General features: G+C 44.8%; 1 long non-coding RNA gene across 2 annotated transcripts in view; it reads left to right on the plus strand.

Moving 5' to 3' along the window:
• Positions 1-769: 769 nt before the first annotated feature.
• The window catches only part of LOC306806453, a 70,527-nt gene continuing 53,438 nt past the window's right edge, over positions 770-17,858 (plus strand). The window contains exons 1-4 of one of the 2 annotated variants that reach the window (XR_013775473.1): positions 770-824; positions 13,253-13,363; positions 13,463-13,568; positions 15,055-15,347. This is a non-coding gene — a long non-coding RNA (uncharacterized lncRNA). Of the gene's footprint in view, positions 825-13,252; positions 13,364-13,462; positions 13,569-15,054; positions 15,348-17,858 lie in introns of those variants that run through there. The other variant, XR_013775472.1, reaches the window with a different exon arrangement.

Consider the following 17,858-nt stretch of genomic DNA (forward strand, 5'->3'; position numbering starts at 1 on the left):
GTTTCACTGTGCATGTGAGAATGGCCATGAAGAGGTGTGACACTCTGTTCTTCTCTGCTTTTTGCGGCTGTGATCAATCCCATGCCCTATCTCAGTGCTCCCAGCTGTCCCCCTTATTTACCCATTATAACTTTTCCCGTTTTTTAGTGCCATTCACTGTCTCCAGCTCAGGCTTGCACATCACACCATCTGCAGAGCTGGAAGAGCTCCTGGGACACTGGGTAGGAGTGGTGGAAGGAGCAGAGGGTGGCCTGTGGCAGCTCTGTGGCACCTTGGGGTGGCCAGAAGCCATCCTAGGATGCAGGAAAACAGCACTGGGCCATTCTGCCTGAGCAATGCTTGGGGTACACACAGATATGATAAGAGATTCTGCTGGTGGCAGCAGCTGCAAGTCCCTGACCCGAGTGGATCCTGTGGAGCTCATCTTGTGCTCCTTTCTTCATCTCCTGAATCTTCCCCTGGGCATCACAGCCCATGGCATGATGCTCCAGAGCCAGCTGCTGTCCCTGAGCTGCTCTGTGCATGGATGGGAGAGTGACCAGCCCTGCTCCTGCACCCAAATGCCCAAGGGCAGAGCAGGGAGAAGGGCCACATTTCCCAGCTGAGGTCTGGGAGCAGTTTTGGCCAAGGAATGACTTTCATCTGGAGCACATTAGCCATGGGTGGTGCTGCTGGGGAGCAGCAGCTCTACTTAAGGCATCTCTGCCAGCTGCCTCTGGGCTATCAGTGGTGGGGGGGCTGTGCCAGGATGGGATCTTGGGTGCTTTCCTGTGGACTGAAGTGCCCAGGAGATCTGTTCCCTTGCTGGGAAAGCCTTCCTGACTGTAAGTGCAAGGTCTGACCCACCTTCCCTCCCCTACCTCTTCCTTTGCTTCATTCCACAGGAAAGCAATCATAGTATCAAGTGTTTCTTAATAACTTTTTAGGTTGATGACTAATTTTTCAGCCATGCTGAATGATGGGTAATAGTAAGATATTAAGCCCTGCTGTGAAATAGGTGTCCAAGTGAGAAAAGCATTAGGGAAGCTACATAGGAGAGGGAGGTTTCTGAAATGTCCCAGTTTCAGGAAAACCTCCATCCAGACATTCTGTGCCTGGGAAACTGAAACCAATCCATTGCCAGGTAGAAAACCATAAGAAAATGAGTTTTGGTGGAGCTCATGTTTGTGGCCTTGCCTTGCTGGCTATGTGAGGGATACCTAAGAGGTTTTTTCTCTTAAAACCCTTATCCTACCCTGGGGGAGGATATTGGATTTCAATCCAGGCTTTTCAGATGAGCCTCAAACAAATGGCAGAGTTTGTAAAAAATGCAAGGGAGTAAGATGTGGGTTTGGATCCTGAAACTCCTGTTCCTAACAAGGAGCCATGTGAGTGCTGCTTTGGAGGCTTTCAGCTCTGGATTGCTGGATGCTCCCTGTGGTGCTTGCATTTGTGGTGCCTCACAGGCACTTTGGGCTGGACAAATTCACTGCTTTGGGGACTGTGAGCTCCAGGCAGGGCTGTGCTGTGCTTCCCCACTCTCCAGCTGCAGCCTTGCATAGGATTTAGCTGGGGGGAGTGGGGAAGGAAGCAAGAACAGGATGAAATCAGCTTTTTGTGTAAGTCAGCTGACGTGCTGTATGAAATGCAGGTCTAGGTTTCGAGCCTAGAATTGTCTTTAATAACAAACCCTGGTCAATGAGTGTAAAAGCCTCATGCAGAGCCTATTACTGTGTTAGTCATAGCTTGAAGCCTTTATGTTCCCTCTTCTAATGGCAAGTACTATCCAGCATGCCTTGTTACAGTGCAGCCTTTGGAGGGTGTGGAAGTAATGATGGTGCCTGAATGCTGTTCCAGAGATCACTGCTACAATTCACAGCAGATAATAGGAGCCACAGCCAGATGGATAATAGAACTGACTGAGACCCATTTATTGCTAAGAGACTGGCTGAATATTTGTACATAGCCCGAGCCACTCCACCCTCCTTCATCACATTTCCCAGGAAAGAGGAGGGAGGAAAAAAAAATTCCCCAAAACCTCAGGCCTAGGGCAGAATGGGGAGGAAGGAAGAGATTTGCATTCATATATTCTGGTTTTTATGGCCCTTGTCATAACTGAGCAAGAATGGTGTAGGTTGCTAATGTATTTACAGCCTGCCTGTGCAAGTGAAGGTGTGGGATGACAACAGGAAGCAAGTGGTGGATTTGGGGTGGGAGCCTGTGTGAAGTCTAAACCGGTATCTGAACCCAAAGCCATCTTTCCTTGCAGGTGAACAAGCAGCCTGATGGAAGGTTTCAGTGGTGGGCTGCAGGCAAAGCCAAAGTCCAGGATTACAGCAGTAGCCATGCTAGAAAATGTTGACCTGATTCATAGTAGATTCATCGTAGTTCACAGCCTCTCGAAATTTTCTCGGTTTTCACAAGCTTGCTAAGCTGTTTAGGCCTTGCAGAAGCTGTCTGGAGAGGTAATTTGTGTGCCAAAATATATATGTGTTGTTAAAGTTACTCAGGGTTTTTGGTGTTTGACTGACCCTCTACTCACCTTTCCCTGCCTTGGAAGTGTTTACAGTTTTTAAATAGCATAAAAAGTTGGGATTTATTTTTTTTTTCTTGCTGTAAGAGTATTTTCCAATGTGATCTTTGTGCATGTGGAAGTTAAAATACTTGTAGCTTATCCTGTTGGTGGTTGCCCTTTATCTTTCAAAGGGGCCCATGGCTGTGTTAGGCCCTCTCTTATCCTGGTGCTGGCTCTGTCTGTTCAGTACCTGCTGTTTCTGGGATGATGCTGAGGAGCAACAAACAGACAATAACAAAGTCCAGGGTAGCAACAAAGGAAAAACCAATGATAGCCTGTTCTCCCACTTATTTTTCAAGGTGCTGGTGAGCAGGGAAGTTAAGCTGCAGTGTTGCTGGCTCTGTGGTTTGGTGTAGGTTGAGGAGAGCAGCAGTGATGGCCACTGCTGGCTCCTGGCAGCAAACCTGGCTGTGCTGAGGCTCTGATGGAGGTGGCTGATGTGCTGTGAGAGCTCCTTGGCCTGCTGGCCATGACTGGCAGCCTCTCCCCCTGCCTTGGCTTCCTGCCCCCTCTGTCAGCATGGCTGGGTGCTGCCAGCAGGTAAATGCAGCCTTATCCCTCCCTTATCCTCTGCTTTGAAGCACACTGTGGTGTTGAGAGTGTGTCTGAGAGCCTCTGATCTGAGGCACTCATGGCTCCCAGATGCTGGAGCTGCTCAGCTGGCACAGAGACCTTGCCAAGCCTCTCTTCTGAGACCGTTCATTTTTACACACATTTTTTTTCCCAACCATCCCAGAGGTACTAAGTCCTTTTCTTTACTGATCAGTTTGTTAGCAGCACTCATTTTTCCTATAGTGCTTGGAGATCATTGAGCTTGTTCACTGGTGGTCCAGGTTAGACTTGTGCTGAGGAGGAAAAGTCAAGGCTGTTGTGACAGGCAAACGTGTCCAGGTGCAGGTCTGTTTTTAGCCCTGGCTCTGATCACATGCTGTCAGTTGTTGGTAGCAAGCCTGTGGGGGAGATAAGGGCTTTGATCACCAACCAGGGCTCCTGGCTCTGCCCTTGGCTGTGAACAGTGTGTGAACACTGAGCACCTCAGGACCAGGAGCTGATTTGGGCAGGGACAGCCTTTGTGTGCTGGAGGCTGCCAAATGCTGCTGTGGAGGACAGGGAGGGAGCAACAAGAGCACCTCTCAGAAAAGGGGATTTGTGCATGAAAATGAAGCAGCTGGGTGCTCACTTATCCCTGGATACAGCAGGGGAATATCCAGGATGCTGGATAATGCTGGAAAGTCCTGACCTGCCCTTATAAGAGTGCAACATGCAACCAGAAATCAGAATTCTCCATTGTAGGCTTCTTCTTCCATTCACCCCTTCTTTCATATTTTCCTTAGAACCCAGAGGTCTGCAGTATGGGGTATTGCACAAATCTGTAGCATAGCATAAAAGTCCCAGTATCTTGAATAAATTAATGAAGGCATGTTGTTTTCCAGCTTGTTGGGAGAGATCTTTGTCTGGAGAGCCTTTCCTCTTGTGAGACCTCCCCTGGGAGGTTATGTGCAACCAGCCTTTTGCTAGCAGCAAATACTGGTCTTGAAACATTCTCCTGAAGTTTTTGTGGAAGGTGGAGGGGTGGGGTTTCTCTTCTGCACTGAAATTAAACATCAAAATTTTACAACCCATCAGCCCATCAGTTGGCCTTTCAGCTGAAATATCTTGCCAATGCTCTGGGAAGACAGTGTTTGCTTTTTTTTTTTTTTTCCAGATGATATAGGAAGAACCACTTCAGGGCAGATGTTAAGAGAACTCAGATATTAATAAATAAGTTTATCACAAAAGATACAAGTACATTCCAGGCTAAATTTGGATTTTCTAAGATGTATTGTTGCCCAAACTGAAATGTGAAGTTTAGATTGTGGACATTCCCCAACTCCAAGAGCAATTCATTACATTTCTTCACATACAGCATGGCTCACTTACCAAAAGTCCTTCAGAGTTCTCACAACTCCTAGGTTTAGGTCAAACAGGCATATATGCTAAGGGAAATGGAATGTCTTGAACTGTGCTCAAAAACAATGACTATATAGTTTAAATATCATTTTGAGGAAGAGAATTTATGTCCCAGAGGAATGAGTTCTAGCAACTCCAGCACTGATGCTGTGTATGACAAAGTATTACTAAAATGTTTTTCAAAGGCTGCACTGTCTCTCCAGAGATGAGCCCTTTCCTTGCCATCTTTTGGAATGATGGTGGCCAAAATTTTTCCATAGTAGGAGTTGGTCAGTGGTCAGTCTCCACCACACTGTCTGCATGAAATTATTTTGACTTGTGGTCCAAAATCACTGAGGTATTTTTGAAATGTTACTGTTAGGCTCTTGAATCTAAGCTTGGGAGGAGCTTTAATGGGGGAAAAAAAATAACAACTCTATTTTGATTAAAGTTTAGGAGTTGGCAGAGGTGGAGGCTGCTAACCTTCAAACAGATGGCTGAGGCTCAGACTGTGCTTTCCTAGTGGCCAGCAAGACCTGAGCTCTAACTGCAGCTGTGGCTATAAATAAGTTGTGGACCACAGGCAAATTCTTGTGCTTGCTTCCTCCCTTCCAGAGAGGCTGAATTTGTTCTTAGAAACACAGCTGGTCCATCCTGCATGGTAGAGGCTGTCAGCATTGTGGCCTACCCATGCCTATGGCAATCCTTTTTTATCAAATTCTGAGTCCCTTAAAGAAATAAAGGAAAGGTGTGGATTCAATGAATTTTACCATATGGTTTTTTCAATTCAAGCCTGAAGTAGCACAAAAGAACCACAACTTTTGATGCAAACTACTAGGTTTCCTGACAAAATGAGTGTCCTCTTTAAAAAACATTGATGGACAGACTTAAATCCTTCTTCAAGCATGAGATCCTTTCTTGAATCATACCTTGCCTCTGCTCTCTCTGAATAGTCAGTGTATGCTGCTAGAAGACCAAAGTAAGAGAGCAGCAGCATCACCATCCAGATAAAAAAGTAGGACAAAATCCTCTTGAAATCCAAGACCTGAGCATGAACTTGCTTGCAGAGATGATCCAAAATGCTGTCTAAAATATGGCAGCCTGGAGAATTGGATGTGACCACCCAGGAACTCCCTTGGGTTTTATGCCCAAGCTGCTGACTACAAAGCTTTCCACTTGCATTGTCTACCAAATGCATGTGTAGTTTCAAGCAGAAGTATCTGAAAACCATCTCCATTAGTTTTGTTGGCTGGAAGTAGTGATCTGTGTTCCTTTTGTTCTAGATCCTACAAATGTCTCAAACATGAAGAACAAACAAAGTTATATATATGTTTCAGGTCTGTTCCTCGTTGTGGTCTCCAGTGTTCAGCTCTCACTGGTCTGGGCACTGATGGGCTTTGTGACCTAAATCCTGCTGAGCACCTCTTGGTACCAGAAGAGGCAGCCACAATTCCCCTGAAGCTGCAGTGCAGTCAGAACCCAGAACCTACCTCTAAAGGGCAGGTACCTTTTAATGTATGCTGACTTCAGCCTCTGCTTCAAATCTGGGCCAGGTGACTTGGTATTTCTCACAAAGGTCTTAGAATTAATCTTACTGATTGCTGTGTACAACTGTAAGTAATGAGAGGTATTGCCTGTAACCATATAGATTAAAAGGAAAGGTCCCAGTCTTTTGCCTGAAAATACAATCTACTGCCTAGTTACCCAGGTCAGAAAAAGATTTCATGAGCCTGGGAAGGAGGTTTAGAACTTAATTTGTCTCTTTTGCTGCTGTTAGGGAGGGACAGGCTTAACAGACCATTGCTTGGATCTCTTTGGCTCTTCAGACTTTCTGTGTCTCCCTAGGGAGTGATCTTGGTCCTCATCTGAAAAACTATGATGAAGGTCTCTCACTCCAAGCATTTAGATTGATCAGCTAGTTGCTATAAAGACAGCCCAGGTCCAGGAAAATCAGAAGGCTGCTAGCCAGGAAATACCCCTGGACAGAAAGGAAATTTCCAGAGTGGAATTTCAAATCCTCAGTTTGTATTAACAGACCTGATTCCTTGTTGTAGAACTGTACCCTTGAAAAGAAACTGAAATATAAAAGAGAGAATTTAGTCATGGTAGCTTAAATTCTTTTCTTTTGTACCACGTGAAAAGTCAGGAGGACAGGAAGCGCTCCCAGGGGTAATACCATCCAAAACTCTAGATGCCTCTGAATTAATAAAGTCCCCAAGTGGCCTGATACCACAGGATGCAGATGTTTTAGTTCTGGCAAGTAACATGAAACTGCAGGCCAAGTTTACACTAAAATTTTCTCCTTTTTTTCATTGACATTGCTTTTTTAATTTTTTTTTTTTTTCTTAAACCAAAAAAAACCCAAACAAAACCTAAATGCTCACCCAGACTATAAACCTTGTTTAGAAATGTGAATGGGTGTATGTTCTCCTGCTGGCTTGGTAATTTGGTAGATGTTAACACAATGTAAATACAGCACAATACAGTTTGGCATGGTGCTTATAAGGACATATGGGAACTATCATTTTTATGCAACCTAGTACTGGGTTTAGTGCTTCTGAAGGGCTTCTGCTTTGACTGTGTGTGAGCTTGACTGCAGTGGGAATGAATTATGAAGAGCAGTGAAATGTGCATGTCTTGTAAACATGGTAATGTTGAAAGACCCAGATAGATGGGTGAATGCTTTTCAAAGCCAATACAAAAAAAAAAAAAAAAAAAAAAAAAAGCAAATCTGAGGTCAGATGGCAAAATCTTTGAAATGCAGGACTGAGTGTTTCTCTTCCAATTGGGAGCATTTCTCTTTCATGCCATATGGAGAACAATCATTGATACTGCTTGTCAGTCTAGGCCTGCTCTGGCCCAGAAAAGAGATGGGCTGCCAGCTACAGATCCTACAATGAGCCCATGTCTTCACTGCTCAGTGATTCCCTTGTGCAGCAGAAATGTTGGACATCTGCTGCCAGCCAGAAAAAACCCCAAAACCCTTGGAATGTGAGTATGAAATGCACTGTCTGAATCAATGAATCAAAGTTGCCACAATCCTAATTTACTGCATATGAGATGTTTAGACCAGCAGGGCTGTCCTGGCCTTTGCTAATATAACATGTTGCAGAGCATCTCTCTGTATCGTGTGACAAGACATGAGTGGATGTATGTAAGGCAAAAAGCCAGCAGAGGCTTTCCAGTGCTGCTGGGAGAGTGTTTGCCAGGGCAGAACAGCTAGATGATACTGAGGATGTATCAAGCCCAAACTGCAGGGGGAAATAAAAAGACAGAAGTTGTTTTACACAGTGGCTGTTGCAGTTGGACTTGGAGGAGTTTCCTTCCTGACCCCAAATCTGGCATTTGGTCTGACTTTGCATGGGTGAGGAAAAACAAACTGGCTATGTGGAAGGCTTCTCAGTGCTGGGAGGAATTCCCCACTTCCTCATCCCCCTTCCCAGCTCATCTGTTCCAAAGATTGATCTGTGCTCTTTCTATCCAAGGTGAAATGCTTTGAGTGCCCAGGCTCATGGGTCAGAAGGAAAACATCTCTTGTGGCCCATATCATAGCTGGAGCAAGTCAGAGAAAAGTCCATTATTGTGTCTTCTGCCTGTAAGGGACAAGAGAGCATCGTTAGGAAGGGTGACAGCACAGGGTTTTCATTAGGCAAAAGGAAGGTTTCATGCAAAGCCAAGTTACTTTCATTGCTATGGAGGCTTCATGGCACTCTAGTTCTTGGGTGTGGGCTCAGTCCCCCCATTGAGACTTGTTTATTCCAGAGCTCAGTAGGTTTCTGGGAAGTGCTGTAATAGCTGGGAGGAGATCCCATGGAGAGGGTGGATTCTCTTGGACACATGCTGTTTAACAATGCCACTGTCTGCAGAGAAACAGAAAATAAACAATGCAGAATCCCTGCTGTAAACCATGCACAAACACCAGAATATGAATAGCCTCTTGGAAGGTGGCTAGTGCCAAGCAGCTTTGCTGCTATTGTTTATTGTGGTAGAGGAACTAGAACCAGCTTTTCAAAATAGGTCAATATTGCCCATTCATAATGGGTTAATGGTTTCTGCAGCTGAAACTGAAGTATAATGGTTCCTGGTGAAATGGGGGAAACATCTGTAGAAAGCAAATTTGGAAGCAATAAAAACTGCAATGAATTAATTTTGTTTTATTCAGACATCTTGGGCAGGGAGAATGAAGGCCCTGTTTGGATAGCTGTTGCAATTGCAAGCAATAAAGGCTGAGGAATTCTCTGAGGACTGATAATTGGAGCATCAGGCAGGAGAGGCAGGTGAAAGCAGTCAGACAGGTGGGAGCAAAGCATAGCTGGAGTGGCTCTGGGCTGAGTTCCTTCCAGCTCAGAGTGCTCTGTGATTCTGTGTCACTGGGCACTGTGAGTGGCACTGCAGGGTGAGCTGGATGGTGCTGAGAACATAAGTCAGTGCTGTTGGCATTTCTGGGGGTGTTTGACTCTGGATTAGCTCTACTCTCCAGTTCTTGGGATTGGATGTGGATGTCTGGAATGTGTTTGGTATGATCTGGCATGTATCTCTGGCCTCATCTGAAAGGAGCCTCCCTTGCACCCTCCAAGACCACCCTGTGAGCTGACCCCAAGTGCAGTAAGTGGGGATGAGCTGGATATCTGCTTCAAAACCCCCTGATTATCTGAGTGTAGATGCTTGTGCTGGTATCTCTAGGCATGCTGACGTGTCTGAGGAGGGAAGTGGCTCCTGGGGCATGGCAGCTGCACATCTGTAAAGCCCAAAAGAATGTGTTTGAGCCAAGAGAGTGTGCAGGGTGCCTTGATGCTACCAATTGCCTCTGTTCATTCTTTGCATGTGGGTCTGCTGAGTGGGGATTGTTTTATTCTTCTATCTGCAAGTTTTGGGCAACCCAGGGAATCCGTGGCTTTTGGAAAGCAGCTCCCTGAACTTTTGACAAGGGCACTGAAGCTTATCTGTGCCTCTGGGGAAGGATTGCAGGTGTTTAGCAGTGAGCCTGTGCACGCTCAGTGCCTTGGTGGTAGTGACTCTCATTTACCCTCTACTCCTCCATCCCAGCCACTTGCAAGGACACTTCATGCTGAAAGCAGAGCAGCTGCTGTGTCTTTGAGTGAACTGGAGACAAGGGCTTTCCCCAGAGGAGCCAGGTCACTCTAAAATAAGATAAACACCACCTATGCTAATTGCAGTGGAAAACTGAGAGCAGCTTGTATTGGGCCACTGTGTGTTGTCCCTAAGTAGGGATTATGCAGAGCAGCTGGGTTCCAAAAGGGCTCAGGAAAAAAAAAGATGCTTAGAAGGGAACAGTGTCTCCTGCACTGAGGGGCAGTTTTCAGGTGTGGGGGTTTTTATGAAGATATATTTTTAGGAGCTGCTGGTATCTGCATTTAGGTTGTGAGCCCTGGAGACTATTTTCTATTCACAAATGCATTCTGTAGTGAAAATCAGTTCGTCAGCACTCTTTTTGATTTATTCCCTCCCCCCCCCCACCCCCACCCCTAACATATGACCCACTCTGGGTCGTATGAAGGAGACATGGATGGTATATGACAAGAGAGAGGCTGCAGTCTGCAGCTGACTCTCCACCTTGGTACTCAGAACATTCCCAAGTGCAGCATCTCCTGCTCCAGCCCTGTGGGCCACTGAGCTGGACACAGCACAGGGTCAGTGCTGTATCTGGGACACCACTGAGCTGGATGGGGTCTGTATTTTGGTGAAGTATGACATGTTGAACATTCAGCAGCTCCTGCCCCAGCTACTGACATGATCAGCAAGAATAAACCCCAAGGGGTTATCCAGAGGTGAGTGAAATAAGATCCCTTTCCCTTCTGCATCAGGGACTGGTGAGTACACTGGAGTAACTTCCAGCAGATGTCCAGTTGGGTCAGGTCCTAAACTTGATAGTAAGGAGCTCCCAAAGCTTAGTGCTGCACCTTAGAGCTCTTTAGCTCCTCCCTATCAGCAGGTACTGTAATGCTTAAAGCTCTGAGATGGAATATATAAATGCCTGCAGCTGCTGGAGCCAGTCCTTAGGTCAGAGTTTCACTGCCTGGTTCATGGTTACACTTCTGCCAGTGATTCACACTGAGCATTATCCCAAGGCACATGAGTACTGCCAGGGTTTGTGCCATTCTTGCCAAACCATGTCTGCATTGGCCCCATTGCAAACCAGGTCCTGAAAGGAAAGAAACAAAAACCATGGGGGCCCTTTTGGGCCTGACCTGCAAGCATGGCAGTACATTCTGTTTGTCCTGCAGGCTCTCCAAAAATGAAGAAAGCAAATACCAGTCTGGAAATAGCTTGTCTTGACTCTCCAGTCTTGTTAGAGTGCAGACTAATACTGCTTGCCCTGCTGCAGTTGTGCTCTGAGCTTGCCTGCCAAGGACAACCATCCTTGTGCTTCAAGAAAGCCATGGTAAACCAGAGCAATGCACCCTCAAAATCATGCTAGACAAGCTTTTGAAAGCACAAGAATTAAGGAAGTCTGGATGGATGCAAGAATCAAAAATTCTTGAAGAATTATCTGGCCTCACAGGACAGACTGAATTCTAGCTATTTTAGGAGTAGATATTTGCAGATTATTATTTTAGGTACCCCTTCACTGAATTCTTAGGCATGCCTGACAGTCTGCTGCATAGAATACCTTGAAGAATTAGGGAAATTTTATCTCTTCTCAAACACCAGGGAAGTGAGACATATGGAGACTAAAATCCACATCCTCAAAGGGATGTAGATTTGTAATTTGCACTGGAAAGTGGTGGAGATAGCAGGATTTCCTCAGGGTTATGGTTAAGCTGATTGACTTTTCTGGTATATAGGCATGTAATTGATTATCTTGGAGGCTCTGGGTCTAAGCATTTTCCTTAGATGGTGTCTGTAGGGGAGGACAGAAAAGAGCCTGTGTTTCCTGAGCCAGTCTTCCCTCAGTTGCTTCTCTGAGTCACTGCTGCTGCCTGTGATGATGTTTCTTACCCTTGCCTCTGAACCAGCTGATCTGAGCTCTGTGGGAGCCAGGTGGGCTCTGGTTTTTGGTAATGGTATTACAGGCATCGTCTTTCAGACTCAAAACACGAGACCCTTCCCTTCCTGTTATCACCCTGTTTTCAGCTGTACAGTCTGGAGTGCCTGGACTGGCCTCGCCTCTCCTTGCCTAACCTCTCACAAACAGCCACGAATTTTTGAAAAGGGCTTTGGTTTGCTCTGCCAACACTCCTTAATTTTGCCTTTCCTCCTTGCAAGCCACACTGAAGCAGTGCTTTGCTATTCTCCAGGAGGAAAATTTAAAAAAAAAATTAAGTAGGTCATGGTGTCATGTAAGGCAGCTAAACAGTAACATGGAGCCAGGCAAGGAGAGAGATAAAAGGCCTCAGTGGGATGGGGGATGATGAGTGAGCAGCTGTGAGGGATAAACTGGGATGAGGGGATGGATGGGGAGGGGATGGATGGGAGCGTGGCAGGTGGAGGCTGCGCTGCAGGGCTGGGGCTCCCTGGACCACATGCCCTCTCCTGGCACAGGTGTTCCCTCTGGAGCAGCTTTCCTTGCTCTCACAACCAATGCTGCTGTTTGGGCTTGTGTCTTTTTTCTTATTTTATTTTTTATATCACGGTTGTTTTCCCCTCACCCTGCAGTTCAGTCCAAATAGTGCTCGCAGAAAGCATGGGGCAGGTGTGGAAAATCTCTTAGCACACCAAAATGTCTTTGGTTGCAAATAATTTTTACCCCTTTTATATGTTAGAGTCCCCTTGTTTATATCAGTTGTGTTTTGAAAGAAGGAGGGGGGTTTATGCCTGTTGGCTGTCTTGATTCTCACCCAGCATTACTCACTGGGCCTGGAACAGAGCTCTTTGGAAGATGGAATCAAGCCTGACCTTATCTCTGAGGCAGGATTCCACCCTAGTGTTTAAAGGGAGAAATTCAGGTCTGGAGATGTGGCTTACCCTGTAAGCAACCCTTAACTTGAAATACTGACTACAGTTTGGGGTAGATGATGAGCTCTGCTACATGCCTAATTTAGAATTTCAACCTATTAAAGAAACCCAAAAATTAAAACCACCAAAAACAAGGATGAGAATCAAACTCAAAAGACAAAAACATTTCAGAGCAGTGCCAGCTGAGAGAGCTTGGGGTGTTAATGTTCTTGCTGTAGTCCTGTAGATACAGGGATTGATTTTTGACTCTTACCAGCCTGTTATGTCATCACTGTTGTCACTCAAAACAAATTCACTTTGGATTTGTCTGGGGTCAAGACATGTTGCAGGGCTCCCAGTCCTCCAAAACACATGCAGCAAGGACAACTTACTTCTCCAGATCTCAACCCTCAGCCTCAGAACTGGGGTGGGAGCCCACTGGGAGGAGGTGATCCTGGATTAAGAAGCTCAAACTCCCAAAGCTTAGAAGTTAGACTTCTTTTAAAATTTGGAAGACTTGATTTTTTTTTTTTTTCCTGTAGCCCTGTTCAGAGAAACCAAAAGTTTTCTCTTTAGGGCTAGCATTTAAATCCTGCTCATAGCTCCCATCCTCTGGCTACAAATGCCTCTTCAGCCACTTGAGGCAAACCTTTCCTTGTCTGCAGTGTTTGGGGTATGAATCTATCATATTTAATATGCTGAAATATTCCTGTGTTTTTTCCCCCACTCTTTCCTTTTGTCAAACAAGGCTGGTGGAACAGAGCTGGGCAGTCTCTTAGTGTTGTCAACATCTGCTGCCTGAGCTGCAGAGAAACCAGTGCTAAAGTCCTGTCTGAATGTTTCTTGAAACCTTCATCTTTTCCTGTTCTTCAGCCAATTTACTTCTGCAAATGCTTGGAAATGCTGGTGAGTGGTGGAAGCAAAACAGTCTCCAGTCTAACCAAGGATTTCTACTGCTGCTGGCTCTGCAGAAGAGATTTTAAGGTCAGTTTTAAAATAGTTCTGCCTAGAAAGAGCTGGTTCAGGAGGATGGCACTCACTAATATGTACAGAGCAGAGATCTTCAGCCAGTTGTTCCTGTAGACAGCCTGTGCTGGTGTTTGAGCTGAGCCATGGAATGCAGAAAGCTCCTGTGTCCAGAGTGAGAGTCTCAGCAGTGCCAAGGGCAATCACCCCTTCCCTGTCTAAAGTAAGTGTCCTGTTTACTGTTTGCACTGGAAATTCCAGCTTTGCTTCTACAAGATGTTGGTTCCAATGATCTTTGAATGCTATGCAGACACCAGCAAGCCTTTGGGTGCCCCTAGGAGGCTGCTGGGTGAGGAGGACACCTTTGATTAAGAAAAAGGGCCACAAGAAGTGATTGGGGTGTCTGCCCATGCCTGTCCCTGTGCTGGTGCTCCTGGCTCCTGCAGCCATGCCTGGCATGTGACAGCCCTGTGCCTCCCCTGACAAAGGCACAGCTTGTCCTGCAGCCACCAGCCTGGTTTATGAGTGGAAACTGAGTCAGCACATGGTGCTCACCAGTGCAGGCCACTGCTGCCTCTCCTACCCACTAGCTGAGAGCCTGGAAAACAGTTTGAAACAGAAGCATAAAATGGGCTTTGTTGAAATGTGTTAGCTCACCTGGAGGCTCCAGAACCTGCGTGTGTATTTTTGGAAGCAGAATAACCCGACTTTACAACCTGCAGTATTTGGAAGCACAGCACAATTACGTGGCTGTTCCAGCCCCTGTGAGACTGGGAGATGAAAATAATGGTTTTTGAGGTAGTGAGAGGGGTGGAGAGAGCCTTTGGGAAGCAGCAGTAGATTAAATGGCATCTAAGCATTGCTGGTGCTCATTTACTCACCTAAAAGTCTTTAGGTTTTCTATTAGTCTCTCCCTAACTATTTGTAAGGCAATAAATCCAATCAGAATACTGAAAGAGGTTCACCCAGACCAAGAATTGTGTTTTACTATTCCTCCTAGTACATTACCTTATTAATCATGTTTAGAAGGTTGGCTGATGTCACTTTCCCCCTCATTTTGTGTTTGTGGTGATCAGCAGGTATCCTGATAAGCAGAGCTTCAGCATTTCAGATCCAAATTTGTGCCAAATAGTCTCTCTTTTCTAATTTCTTTCTTCCCTTACTCTTTAAATACTAGGAGTTGTAACAAAGCCTGCTGTCAACCTTTGGCTTGGATTCTAAATACTGATCCACATCAAAATTTTGCAATTGGTTCCATTTGTTACAATGGATGGAACTAATTCGCTGGATTCAAGTACAATTAGATAAATCTAGATCATAATTCCGGGCACTGAATTTAAAAAATAAGTTAATTTCCCTTTATCTTCTTCTTCTTTCATTGACTAATGATAGTCCACTACAAGCCTTTCCTCTTCAAAAATCTATTATGAGCCTCTTCAAAGGCCAGTGAAGCTTCTAAAAAGAGAGCATGACAATCTGGTAGGAGCAGCTTGTCTTCACACACTTGCAGGACCAAAGCAGTGGAAATTACATTTTTGGGGGGAGTACCCAATAATCTTTTTCTTATACTTTTGCCTTATGTCCTGCTCTCTGTGTTTTAACCCACAGAAGATTGTTTGATTTATCTGTTTTGACTTTCCTTGTTGAGAATTGCACAGCAGTGCTTTGTGCACTTTTCCACTGGACAGCAGCTGAGCTTTGTGCTGCAGGTCCAGTCAGTGCTGGGGATGCTCTGGGGTTAATACTTCCAGCCTAGAATGGAGTGATCAAAAAGCTGCCTGCTCTCTGTGATCTCTCTGGGTTAGCTGCTCTATCCCCTGAGAGATGGCTCCTCTGTCAACACCACACAAACTAGACACCCATGGTGCAGACTCTGGAGCATGGAAGACAGTTTAATTCTGTTTCAGTAGCATCATTTTAGTTCAGGATCAAACCCAGTAGCACCCCAGAGCTTTTAGGTTAGTTACTACCCTGCTAAAATAAAAAGCCGAGTTCATGGTGACCTTATGGTGAGACAGATTATTTTTTTTTTTTTCCTGGGGACTGATTCATAAAATATGCCCAGAGGAAACAGGCCAGGAACACATTCTATTCAAAATAATTCCTCCAGAGAATAGCTCATTTCTTTTTCTCTTCCAAGGGTATTGTCAGGCTTGTGTACTTCAAAACAGATCTTGTACTGACAGTACAGATAAGTTAATGAAAGTCTGCAGAATGTTTGAGGTTTTTGAATTTTCCCCCTTTAAACCAAGGGTGATGATAAGTTCTAATGAAACCTTATTTTAAATTTGGATTCTTTTCAACATGCCTTACTTGTACTTCTGAAGAGCTTTCCCCATCTTGAAGAACAGAGCATACTTGAGTTGCTGTGTAGCAGCAGGAGAATGCACGAATCTTAAATTTCTGAAGAACCATGAGCTAGTTACTCATGCAGTGTCAGGAGAGTCATCTGTAATTCTTTTACTCTACAGAGTCCTGGGGAAACAGCTGGAGCATTGTGTACAATTTGCTGAGCACATTTCAGGGAAGATGTGGACAATGGGGGGATGTCAAAGGAGAACAGGGAGAACAATTGTAGATCTTAAAAGCATAACCTCAGAACAAGGAGGGGGAAGAGCTGACTTAACTGTAGTTAAAGTACAAAAAGAGTTTTCAAAAAATGTAGAAAAACTCCTGCAGAGAGGGAGAAGGACACTTCTCCATGGCAATGGAGATAGGTTGGGAAATAATGCACTTAAATTGTAATGAAGAAGAATCAGATTGGACACTTGGGAAACCTGCCCCGTGGTAGACATTGATGCAGTAGTTTGGAATATTTGGGAATGTCATGGGGCTCTTGTCACTAGAGGTTTTTAAGGTGAGGTTAGCCAAACCTGTTAAAAACAACATACCTCATGCTCAGTTACCAGAAGTGACCAATATTTGCTTAGGACACTTTCTAATAGCTGTCAAATGCATAATTCCAGCTTTTTGAATTGTGGGAAACTTTTCCATCCTTATCATTGCAAACCTCAGCATTTATAATAGAAAAAAAATTGTTTTAAGCTAAACTACCTCCTCTATTGACTTCAACAGATCTTGGATTGTGTTTGCAGATATCACAGAGAATAAACCAGGCAAAAATACCCAAGGAGTTGAGGCCTGAGACCTCAGCTGAGTTTGGGTGCTTTGAAATCATGTAAGAGGAAGCAGAATTAGCCAAAATGTAATTCTCATGATGTTTAGCCCACATTAACTCCAGAGGCAAATATCAGCTGGTTTTCCCAACACTGATGCTTATTAGACCGTGAAATATTTTTCCCTCTGGGAGATACTTAGAAGTGAATTGGACAAAGTGCTGGAAAATGTAGGGTCCTGTATGGTTTGGAGACAAGAAATTCCATTCAGTTGGGGCATCTGAACTGGGTTCAGTTTCCCATTTTGTCACTGTTTTATTGTGTCTTTGCAGTGCTTTTATTTTGTGATCTACAGTTGGGAAGAGCAGGAAGTGCTAAGATACTGAGTGGATGGTCTGAAGTGGTGTAGGATTTAATCCTACTCCTGCTTTCAGGTATGCTGTGTGTACAATTTAGCAGCAGTGGTGCTGAGGAAAAACAGGGCCACATACATTCCTGTGTTTGAAAGTTAGTAGTTAAAGTTTATTACAAAACTATTACAAGACTATCAATCAGTCTCAGGCACTCTGACAGAGTGCTGGTATCTCAGTGAATTCCCTGCTGTTTTGGTTTTAGACAGCAGTGTTGGAGCTGTAACAGCTGTGTGGGGCTCATTTCCATCACTCACCTGTACAAGGGGCAGCAGTGAAATGAGAATGATGTCTCTGCTTGCATGTTGGTCTAATGTAGGTCTCAAACTCTCCTTTGGTCCAGGAGGTAGCAGTGCCTGTTCCTTTGCATTACCTATGGAGATAACTCTTCAGGAACTTATCCAGAGCCCTGCTCTAAGAGTATTTTTCCCAAGTGACTTGCAGTCTGGTATGATCTGGCTTTGTTTTTAATTCTTTTCAGAGAACAGCTTTAATTTTTGTTTGTTTGTTTTTGCTTTGTTCCTTTTTTTTTCTGATGTTGAATACTCCACCCTGAAGCACACAGGATTGATTATTGTCATGGCTTACCAAGCAATGCTACTTAGGATGCTCTTATCTTTCCAGATAGCAGCTGAGAAGCAGGCCTGTAGACTTGCTGTGACTTCTGAGCATGCACCTAAACATAATCAAACTCTGAAGATGTTTAAGCAAAAAGTCTGGATACACATGTCAAAAAAGATTGTTGTAATGGTCCAAATACTCCTGGATCAGTCATGTGCAATTAGATGTCAGAATTAAAATTGTTGTTGGGGTTTCTTTTGTATAAGGCTGGGAATAAAATGTAAATGGATCTGAAGGAGCTCTAAAATGGGGAAAAGTTATCTAACCAGGTTTATTCTTGTGTTCCCATTTAGGTAAGGCAAAGCCATGAAACCCACCAGGGTACCTTTTCTGCTGTTCTCTAGGTTTGTAGGTCCTGTACTCCTG

This window comes from Erithacus rubecula (assembly GCF_903797595.1).
Source record: "Erithacus rubecula genome assembly, chromosome: 11".
Lineage (NCBI taxonomy): Eukaryota > Metazoa > Chordata > Aves > Passeriformes > Muscicapidae > Erithacus > Erithacus rubecula.